The 11,542-nt window shown below is 47.4% G+C and overlaps 1 protein-coding gene across 1 annotated transcript in view; it reads left to right on the top strand.

The window, feature by feature from the left end:
- Window positions 1-7: 7 nt before the first annotated feature.
- Window positions 8-11,542, top strand: part of LOC129814601 (polypeptide N-acetylgalactosaminyltransferase 9-like) — a 46,479-nt gene continuing 34,944 nt past the window's right edge. Inside the window, exons 1-2 of the mRNA XM_055867783.1 lie at window positions 8-97; window positions 624-785. The gene's annotated coding sequence lies outside the window, so the exon portion shown is untranslated. The remainder of the gene's footprint in view (window positions 98-623; window positions 786-11,542) is intronic.

The raw sequence follows: 11,542 nt of genomic DNA, 5'->3' as shown, positions 1-11,542 counted from the left end.
CTCTGCACGGAAGTGTCTGAAATGATCATCGACTTGACACTGACGAGAGGAGGTGAATAATGGAACTCTACTTCGACCCTATTAACTGCTTAAAAAAGTTCGTTCTGTTCTTGATACAGTATTACATAGGAGTTATTATGACTACCAGGTTATTACAACTGAGTATATAGCCTATGCTGAGAATAGCATACAGATTGATTCTTGGAAAAATTAGTTCGTGATGGTGAAACAAAGGGTTTTGAGGAAATGTGAATCATATATTTCATAATTCGTCATGAATAAATGCAAACAAAACTGTTATTCTATATGCATTATTGATGTTGCCTATTGCTAATGTGAAAAATGTACCCTAAGTTGTGTGTTAAAAGGCAGTGTTAAATTAATATTCTTTATATGATGTAGACTTAATCCTAATGCACAAGCATGCTTGGCATAAGCGCTCCTGTGCGAAGAAAACAAATAAACCCCATAGCTGTAGGACCTACAGTACATATTCACTGTAAAGTAGTGTTCAAAGTGTCCTGCTACAATTGCCTTGGGAATAGGAAATAGTAGAAAAGCTTCCTCAGGTTGCCATTATCAGTAACATCCAGCCTTTATTGTGGTTTGCATCACTCCCATAGGAACGTTAGCAGAATGCTAAAAGATGCATGAAGCATGGATATGCTCTCATCATCCTCTTGGTTGTCCTCTGGGTTTCTGAACGAAGTTGATCAGATAACAGCTTTATGATTGCAGTTCAACATGATGCTCTGTTATCATATAACATCCTTCCAACTCTGAGTGTAAGTAAACCTTTTTGATTTCCTATATTGGTATAGTGATATATCTTTGTATTTGTATAGTATAGTGCAATAGTTACTACATTCCCCCGTTCTCCAGTGTCTTAGGTCTCTAGTGGTGCACTGACAGATTCTGTGGGTGTCCCCTGATGAAGTGCTCCATTTAGAAAGGTCCTGTAAGTTGAGTGCACCACTAGGCTGCTCGAGAGCATTGACAAATGAGACATGCATGCTCTGGAACAGTAGGTCCTAACCTCCCCAGGGCACCAGGAGTCCATTCAATACTTATTACAGGCCCAATGCAGCCATTTTTATCTCAATATCAAATAATTTCTGGGAAACAGTTAAGTACCTTACTGTGATTGTTTTCAATTAAAATGGTCAGAAAAAAAACAAAAATAGCTTCTTAGCAAAGAGCCATTTCTCAAGCAAGAATTTTGCTAGGACTGTCTGGAAGTGGTCTGAGCGGGGAAAACTGAAAACTAGCTGTAATTGACAGAGGTTTGTAGCTCTCTTTCTTATTGGCCTATTAACTAATTACTGCCTGGTGATGTCACCAGACAGGCCAGAACTCGATCTCACCAAAACAGGCAGAATTTTCAGGCGGTCTTTTCAAACAGCTCTTACACTAAAAGGGCATTATCATAATTTTCACAATTTCACAGTATTATTCCAAAACCCATAGTGTGGAAATATACAGTACCAGTGAAAAATTTGGACACACCTACTCATTACAGGATTTTCTTTATTTTTAAAATGTTCTACATTGTAGAACAATAGTGAAGACATCAAAACTATGAAATAACACATATGGAACCATGTAGTAAGATTCTTCAAAGTAGCCACCCTTTGCCTTGATGACAGCTTTGCACTCTCTTGGCATTCTCTCAACCAGCTTCATGAGGTAGTCACCTAGAATGCATTTCAATGAACAGGTGTGCCTTGGTAAAAGTTCATTTGTAGAATTTCTTTCCTTAGTGCGTTTGAGTCAATCAGTTGTGTTGTGACAAGGTAGGGGTGGTATACAGAAGATAGCCCTATTTGGTAAAAGGCCAAGTCCATATTATGGGAAGAACAGCTCAAATAAGCAAAGAGAAATGACAGTTACTTTAAGGCATGACGGTCAGTCAATCCAGAAAATGTCAAGAACTTTCAAAGTTTCTTCAAGTGCAGTGTCAAAAAAACTATAATGAAACTGGCTCGAATGAGGACCGCCACAGGAAAGGAAGACCCATAGTTACCTCTGCTGCAGAGGATAAGTTCATTAGAGTTAACTGCACCTCAGATTACAGGTCAAATAAATGCTTCACAGAGTTCAAGTAACAGACACATCTCAACATCAACTGTTCAGAGGTGACTGCGTGAATCAGACCTTCATGGTTGAATTGCTGAAAAGAAACCACTACTAAAGGACACCAATGAGAAGAAGAGACTTGCTTGGGCCAAGAAATAGAGCAATGGACATTAGACTGGTGGAAATCTGTCCTTTGGTCTGATTAGTCCAAATTTGAGATTTTTGGTTCCAACCGCCGTGTCTTTGTGAGACGCAGAGTAGTGGAACGGATGATCTCTGCATGTGTGGTTCCCAGCGTGAAGCATGGAGGATTAGGTGTGATGGTGTGGGGGTGCTTTGCTGGTGACAGTCAGTGATTTATTTAGAATTCAAGGTACACTTAACCAGCATGGTCCTCACAGCATTATGCAGTGATACGCCATCCCATCTGGTTTGCGCTTAGTGGGACTGGGACTATCATTTGTTTTTCAACAGGACAATTACCCAACACACCTCCATGCTGTGTAAGGGCTATTTGACCAAGAAGGAGAGTGATGGAGTGCTGCATCAGATGACCTGGCCTCCACAATCACCCAACCTAAACCCAATTGAGATGGTTTGGGATGAGTTGGACCGCAGAGTTAAGGAAAAGCAGCCAACAAGTGCTCAGCATATGTGGGAACTCCTGTTGGAAAATCATTCTAGGTGAAGCTGGTTGAGAGAATGCCAAGGGTGTGCAAAGGCAAAGGGTAGCTACTTTAAAGAATCTAAAATCTAAAATATATTTTGATTTTTTAAAGTTCTGGCCTGGTTTAGATCTTATCTGTCGGAAAGATATCAGTTGGTCTCTGTGGATGGTTTATCTTCTGACAAATCACTATAACCACTATTGTTTTCACTATATATTTTACCTCTTGGTGATGTCATTCAGAAACATAATGTTAACTTTCACTGCTATGTGGACGATACACAGCTGTACATTTCGATGAAACATGGTGAAGCCCCAAAATTGCTCTCGCTGGAAGCCTATGTTTCAGACAGAAGAACGTGGATGGTAGATTTTTTAAACTTTTAAACTCGGACAAAAGAGAGATGCTAGTTCTAGGTCCCAAGAAACAAAGAGATATTCTGTTGGATCTGACAATTAATCTTGATGGTTGTACATTCATCTCAAATAAAACTGTGAATGACCTTGGTGTTACTCTGGACCCTGATCTCTCTTTTGACCAACATATCAAGAATATTTCTAGGACAGCTTTTTCCATCTTCGTAACTGTCACGACTTCGACCGAGGCAGGCTCTCCTTCCCGTGCGGGTGGCGTTCGGCGGAGAGGGTGAGTTCAGCGGAGAGGGTGAGTGTCCTCGTCTCCTGCCTCACGGGCCGTGCTCTGGAGTGGGCCATCGCAGTCTGGAATGGCCCAGACTCGGCGAAGGAGCATTACCCAGAGTTCACCCGCCGTTTTCGGGCCGTATTTGACCATCCTCCAGAGGGCAGAGCGGCGGGAGAACGACTGTTCCACCTTAGGCAGGAGAAGAGGAGCGCCCAGGATTACGTGCTGGAGTTCCGGACCCTGGCTGCAGGATCTGGGTGGAACGACAGGGCCCTTATTGATCGCTACCGGTGTAGTCTCCGGGAGGACGTCCGCAGGGAGCTAGCATGTCGGGACACCGCTCTTTCTCTGGATGAGCTGATTGACATGTCCATCCGTCTGGACAATCTGCTGGCTGCCCGCGGGCGTTCTGAGAGGGTCCTGTACGTTCCACCACGCAGCCCCTCCGCTCCTATTCCGATGGAGTTGGGAGGGGCTGGGCCGAGGGATACCGGAGGAGGAGGCTCTCCCTGCACCAGCTGTGGTCGGAGAGGACACACGGCCGATCGGTGCTGGTGGGGTCCGTCTGGGAGTCGAGATGGCAGGCGGAACGCTTCTCGATCACCCCAGGTGAGTCAGCACCAAACTCATCCATAACCCCCTGTTAGTCACATGTTTGTCTTGATTTTTTTCCTGAAAATTTTCCCCTCTTCCCAGCATAGGGCGCTAGTCGATTCAGGCGCAGCTGGGAACTTTATGGATCGCGGACTTGCTCTTAGGTTAAGGGTTCCGCTTGTGCCGATAGATTCTCCCTTTCCCGTGCACTCCCTAGATAGCCGGCCATTAGGGTCAGGGGTGGTCAGGGAGACCACGGTCCCCCTGGACATGGTGACGCAGGGGAATCATAAGGAGCGTATCAGCTTTTATATTATTGATTCGCCTGCATTTCCAGTGGTGCTAGGGATTCCCTGGCTGGCCCGGCACAATCCTAAAATTTCGTGGAGACAGGGGGTTCTCCAGGGGTGGTCAAAGGAGTGTTCTGGAAGGTGTTTGGGAGTTTCCATCGGTGCCACGTCGGTGGAAAGTCCAGACCAGGGTTCCCCGGTGTGCATTCCCCCCGAGCATGCCGATTTGGCAATCGTTTTCAGTAAAAAGAAAGCGACTAAATTACCACCTCATCGACCGGGAAGGGATTGTGCGATAGATCTCCAGGTAGACGCTGCGCTTCCCAAGAGTCACGTGTACCCATTGTCCCAAGAGGAGACGGTGGCTATGGAGACATATGTCACTGAGTCTCTGGGACAGGGGTATATTCGGTCCTCCATCTCACCCGCCTCCTCGAGTTTCTTTTTTGTGACGAAAAAGGAGGGAGGTTTGCGTCCGTGTATTGATTATAGAGGTCTAAATGCCATCACCGTAGGGTTTAGTTACCCACTACCTCTCATTGCTACGGCAATGGAATGATTTCACGGAGCGCAGTTCTTCACAAAATTGGATCTCAGGAGCGCGTATAGTCTGGTGCGTATTCGGAAAGGAGACGAGTGGAAAACCGCATTTAGTACCACATCGGGCCATTATGAGTACTGCGTCATGCCATATGGGTTAAAGAATGCTCCAGCTGTTTTCCAATCCTTTGTAGACGATATTCTCAGGGACTTGCACGGGCAGGGAGTGGTTGTTTATATCGATGACATTCTGATCTACTCAGCCACTCACGCCGCACATGTGTCTCTGGTGCGCAAGGTGCTTGGTAGACTGCTGGAGCATGACCTATATGTCAAGGCTGAGAAGTGTGTGTTCTCCAAACGAGCCGTCTCTTTTCTGGGTTATCGCATTTCCACCTCGGGCGTGGTGGTAGGGAGTGACCGCATTAAGGCTGTGCGTAATTGGCCGACTCCGACCACGGTAAAAGAGGTGCAGCGGTTTTTGGGTTTTGCCAACTACTACCGGAGGTTTATCCGGGGTTTTGGCCAGGTAGCAGCTCCCATTACCTCACTGCTGAAGGGGGGTCCGGTGCGGCTGCAGTGGTCAGCAAAAGCGGACGGAGCTTTCAACAGGTTGAAGGCGCTGTTCACGGATGCGCCCGTGTTGGCGCATCCGGATCCCTCTCTAGCATTCATAGTGGAGGTGGATGCGTCCGAGGCTGGGGTAGGTGCCGTGCTATCACAGCCCTCTGGTACGCCACCAAAACTCCACCCCTGTGCTTTCTTCTCGAAGAAGCTCAGTTCAGCGGAGCGTAACTATGATGTGGGGGACCGGGAGTTGTTAGCAGTGGTCAGTGCCCTGAAGGTGTGGAGACACTGGCTTGAGGGGGCTAAGCACCCTTTTCTCATCTGGACCGACCACCAGAATCTGGAGTATATTCGGGCAGCTAGGAGACTGAACCCACGTCAAGCAAGGTGGGCCATGTTCTTTACCCGATTTCAGTTTACGTTAACATATAGAGCGGGCTCTCAGAACGTAAAGGCGGATGCACTGTCCCGTTTTTACGACTCGGACGATCGGCCCACCGAACCCACTCCCATCCTTCCCGCCTCAAGGCTGATAGCACCAGTGGTGTGGGAAGTGGACTTGGACATCGAGCGGGCGTTACGGGCGAAACCAGCTCCTCCTCAGTGTCCGGTGGGGCGGAAGTACGTGCCGCTTGGTGTTCGGGACATATTGATTCGGTGGGCTCACGTTCTACCCTCCTAGGGTCACCCTGGGGTGAAGAGGATGGTGGGGAGTCTTAGGGGGAGGTATTGGTGGCCTACCTTGGCGAGAGACGTTAGGGTTTATGTTTCCTCCTGTTCGGTATGCGCCCAGAGTAAGGCTCCTAGGCACCTTTCTAGAGGGAAGTTACAACCCCTCCCCGTTCCACAATGGCCTTGGTCGCACCTGTCCGTAGATTTTCTGACCGATCTCCCCCCGTCTCAGGGGAACACTACGGTACTGGTGATTGTGGATCGGTTCTCGAAGTCCTGTCGTCTCCTCTCGTTGCCCGGTATTCCTACAGCCCTACAGACTGCGGAGGCATTATTCACCCACGTCTTCCGGCACTACGGGGTGCCGGAGGACATCGTTTCTGATCGGGGCCCCCAATTCACGTCCCGAGTATGGAGGGCGTTCATGGAGCGTTTGGGGGTCTCGGTCAGCCTGACCTCCGGGTGTCACCCTGAGAGTAATGGGCAGGTGGGGAGAGTGAACCAGGAGGTGGGTAGGTTTCTGCGGTCGTATTGCCAGGACCGGCCAGGGGAGTGGGCGAGATACATTCCCTGGGCCGAAATGGCCCAGAACTCACTACGCCACTCCTCTACTAACGTGTCCCCCTTTCAGTGTGTATTGGGGTACCAGCCGGTCCTGGCACCATGGCATCCGAGCCAGACGAGGCTCCTGTGATGGAGGAATGGGTGCAGCGTTCCAAGGAGACATGGAGGGCCGTCCAGGAATCTCTCCAACAAGCCAGTGGACGGCAGAAGAGGAGCGCTGACCGCCACCGCAGTGAGGCCCCCGTGTTTGTACCGGGGGACAGGGTCTGGCTCTCGACCCGAAACCTGCCCCCCCGCTTGCCCTGCCGGAAGCTGGGTCCACAGTGTGTAGGGCCCTTCAAAGTCCTGAGGAGAATAAACGAGGTGTGTTATCGATTACAACTCCCTTCCTATTATCGTATTAACCCCTCGTTTCATGTGTCTCTCCTCAGGCCGGTGGTAGCTGGTCCCCTGCAGCACGGTGAGGGGCCGGAGGTCCCTCCTCCCCCTCTGGACATCGGGGGTCCCCGGCGTACACGATACGGGCCATTCTGGACTCGAGACGCCGGGTGAGGGGCCTTCAGTACCTCGTGGACTGGGAGGGGTATGCTCCGGAGGAGAGGTACTGGGGACATTTTGGATCCGTCGATGCTGAGGGATTTCCATCGCCTCCATCCGGATCGCCCTGCACCTCGTCCTCCGGGTCGACCTCGAGGCCGGTGTCGGCGCGCTGCGGGAGCCGTGCGTCAGAGGGGGGGTACTGTCACGACTTCGACCGAGGCAGGCTCTCCTTCCCGTGCGGGTGGCGTTCGGCGGTCGTCGTCACCGGCCTATTAGCTGCCACTGATCCTTTTCTCCCCCTCCCTATGTGGTTATTGGGTTCACCTGTGGTGTATTAGGGTTAATTAGTTGGGCTTATTAGTCAGCCGGCCCGCACGTTTCTTTGTGCGGGATTGTTTGTTTGTAAGTAGTGGTGTTGGTTGTGTGCTACGTGTTTTCTGGACTGTGTTCCTTTCCCCCCATGTCTGGGGTTGGTTATATAGTACACCCAGTGTGTTAATAGGGTGGACTAGTTGGTCCGTGTTCATTAAAGAACATTTTGTATTGGCACCTGCTGTTTCCTGCGTGTTGACTCCACACTCCGACACCTAGGCCTTACAGTAACATTGCAAAAGTCAGAAACTTTCTGTCCAAAAATGATGCAGAAAAATGTATCCATCTTTTGTCACTTCTAGATTAGACTACTGCAATGCTCTACTTTCCGGCTACCCGGATAAAGCACTAAATTAACTTTAGTTAGTGCAGAAACACGGCTGCTAGAATCTTGACTAGAACCAAAAAATGTGATCATATTACTCAAGCGCTAGCCTCTCTACACTGGCTTCCTGTTAAGGCTAGGGCTGATTTCAACGTTTTACTGCTGACCTACAAAGCATTACATGGGCTTGCTCCTATCTATCTTTCTGATTTGGTCCTGCTGTACATACCTACATGTACGCTATGGTCACAAGACGCAGGCCACCTTACTGTCCCTAGAATTTCTAAGCAAACAGCTGGCAGCAGGGCTTTCTCCTATAGAGCTCAATTTTTATGGCATGGTCTGCCTATCCATGTGAGAGACGCAGACTCGGTCTCAAACTTTAAGTCTTTATTGAAGACTCATCACTTTAGTAGGTCCTATGATTGAGTGTAGCCTGGCCTAGGGGTGTGAAGGTGAACGGAAAGGCTCTGGAGCGACGAACCGCCCTTGCTGTCTCTGCCTTGATGGCTCCCCTCTCTCCACTGGGATTTTATTTCTCAAACCCTATTACAGGGGCTGAGTCACTGGCTTACTGGTGCTCTTCCATGCCGTCCCTAGGAGGGGTGCATCACTTGAGTGGGTTGAGTCACTGACGTGATCTTCCTGTCCAGGTTGGTGCCCCCTCGGGTTCGTGCCGTGGGGGAGATCCTTGTGGGCTATACTCGGCCTTGTCTCAGGGTAGTACGTTGGTGGTTGATGATATCCCTCTAGTGGTGTGGGGGCTTTGCTTTGGCAAAGTGGGTGGGGTTATATCCTACCTGTTTGGCCCTGTCCGGGGGTATCGTCAGACAGGGCCACAGTGTCTCCCGACCTCTCCTGTCTCAGCCTCCAGTTTTTATGCTGCAGTAGTTTATGTGTCGGGGGGCTAGGGTCAGTCTGTTATATCTGGAGTATTTCTCCTGTCTTATCTGGTGTCCTGTGCGAATTTAAGTATGCTCCCTCTCTTTCTCTCTTTCTCTCGGAGGACCTATGCCCTAGGACCATGCCTCAGGACTACCTGACCTGATGACTCCTTGCTGTCCCTAGTCCACCTGGTCATGCTGCTGCTCCAGTTTAAACTGTTCTGCCTGTGGCTATGGAACCCTGACCTGTTCACTGGACGTGCTACCTTGTCCCGGACCTGCTGTTTTGGACCCTCTCTCTACCGCACCTGCTGTCTCTAACTCTGAATGATCGGCTATGAAAAGCCAACTGACATTTAGTCCTGAGGTGCAGACCTGTTGCACCCTCTACAACCACTGTGATTAGTATTATCTGACCTTGCAGGTCATTTATGAACGTTTGAGCATCTTGGCCATGTTCTGTTATAATCTTCACCCGGCACAGCCAGAAGAGGAGCCGGGTTCCTCTCTACGTTTCTTCCTAGGTTCTGGGCATTCTAGGGAGTTTTTCCTAGCCAACGTGCATCTACATATGCATTGCTTGCTGTTTGGGGTTTTAGGCTGGGTTTCTATACAGCACTTTGTGACATCGGCTGATGTAAAAAGGACTTTATAAATACATTTGATTGATTTAATGATTTAACACTTTTTTGGTTACTACATGATTGCATATGTGTTATTTCAAAGTTTTGATGTCTTCACTATTATTCTACAATGCAGAAAATAGTATCCAAAATTTTGACCGGTACTGTATATAAAATATAGGAAAATTCCTTTTTGACTGCACTGGGCTTTTAATGTCAATTTGCTTCCTTGTGCTCTTATTTCCATCCTTCTATTGAATTGGATGCAATAGTGATGCTAACTGTTTATGGTCTTTTATATATAGTTTTTTTTTAATCAACTGAGGGTCTCCTTTTCTTGTTGTCATTCCCAGGTGCCAATGCAATGTGAAAGCAATAAAAGCACATTCCAGTAATAAAAGCACACTCCAGATTAACCTTTGTGATGAGATCAATTGTCTACTTTCTAATTCAATCTGACTGATGATTTGCAGTGAAATTATATGAAACACAGAACAAACGAGGGACAGAGCTGAAACCACCTTTTGTGAGAAACAGCAAGGAACATTGGAGTGGGCCTTGTTTTCTCTGTCGTACTTCACACCTGAGGGATCACAGGGAGCATTCGTGCAACGCTATTGTTCAACGTTATCCATTACTAAGAGGGTCCCGTCACCACAGCCATTTCATTTTGTGTTACACTGCCCTCTGCTGGTGTAATACCTGGCTCTTTGAAAACCCTTTGAGAAACCAGAAACATGCCTGTCAGTAGAGGGCAGCACAGGTCTATCCCATGTCACCTATTGTGCTGTTGCATTAAGTTGTCCAACCTTTAAATTGTACCTTTTACTTCGGGATGGCTTGTTTAACCACACCCTCCACGTTATCCTGTATACATCTTTGTTTATGCGCACATTGCACAACATCGATCAGAAATACCTGACAGAAACGCTTTCATCAAAATAATATTGTCATCTTTAGTTACAGGTCCAATGCAGACGTTTTTATCTCAATATCTAATCATTTCTGGGTAACAATTAAGTACCTTACTGTGATTGTTTTAACCCTTGTGTGATGTTCATGTTTTTGTTATTCACGCAACGTTCGCGGGTCTGATGGACCCACAACATTATTGGGTTTTTAAAACATTACAGCCATAACGAATTTATGTAAAATACTTGATACTTAGATGTTGACTTATATCAATTACAAGCAATATAGACAGCATACATGGTTAATATTTGCCATTTACCTCTGCTAGATCACGTTGACCAATAAAACCGCTATTCGTTTTTTTAAATAATGTGATTTTTGTAAACAGGAATCTATTATTATCAAGACATGGGTGAAACAAATATTAATGAAACAAGGTTTTCATCACTGTTGATATTTATTGGTTTGAACTGAACAAATTGGAACAACAAATTTTACATACAGTATTTTATGGAAATGATAAATGAGCCACATAGAACACAAATTAAGGCTGGCCTACACACGGGTCTACACACGACATGAGGGACAGAGTTTTACTCTGTGTGTTGCAAATGTATTTCTTGCACTTGATGCATATACTGTGTCTTCCTGTCCTTCTTGGGTCCACACACATCACAGCGCTTCTTCTTGTTGCTACTGGCTGCAATCTAGAATGATCAAAATAATTAGTTCAGAAATTTTACCAACATTTCACTCACTCACATAAATTGTTACAGCAGGCCCAGGTAGGAGAGTCAGACACATACATGCAACAACATCACTCACACTTACTTCCGGTACTGGAGTTGTTGGTTCTGTGGGTTGGGCGGATGGGGAACCAGCATCCTCCTCCTGAATCCTCCTCACAATGGCTGCAGAAGCTGGCGTCCTTGGGATATGTTTCCTTCTCTGGATTTGAGGTCTCACCAATGCCTTGCCCAGCTCCTCAAGAAAGAGCCGTCTCCTCTGGAGCTTCTCTCTGTTCCAATCAGGGTTCAACGCCATCCAGATGACAAATGTGTTGTACGCCGAGATGTCCAAGATGTTGAAGAATATCACAAGTGGCCAGCATAGGGTTCTTCTTTTGCAGCTGTAGCTGTAAATTGTCCACCCCTCCTTTTGTTGCATTGTAATCCATTATGATTTCTGTTTTTCATGTTCCTGGCCACAGATTATCCCATCCCTATGCAGCGTACTCATGAGTACCACAGTTTTGCCTTTCTTTTGCACATAG

Source organism: Salvelinus fontinalis, chromosome 2 (genome assembly GCF_029448725.1).
Source record: "Salvelinus fontinalis isolate EN_2023a chromosome 2, ASM2944872v1, whole genome shotgun sequence".
Lineage (NCBI taxonomy): Eukaryota > Metazoa > Chordata > Actinopteri > Salmoniformes > Salmonidae > Salvelinus > Salvelinus fontinalis.
Note: the sequence above shows the minus strand (reverse complement) of the source record. Positions and strands in the feature narration are given on the sequence as shown.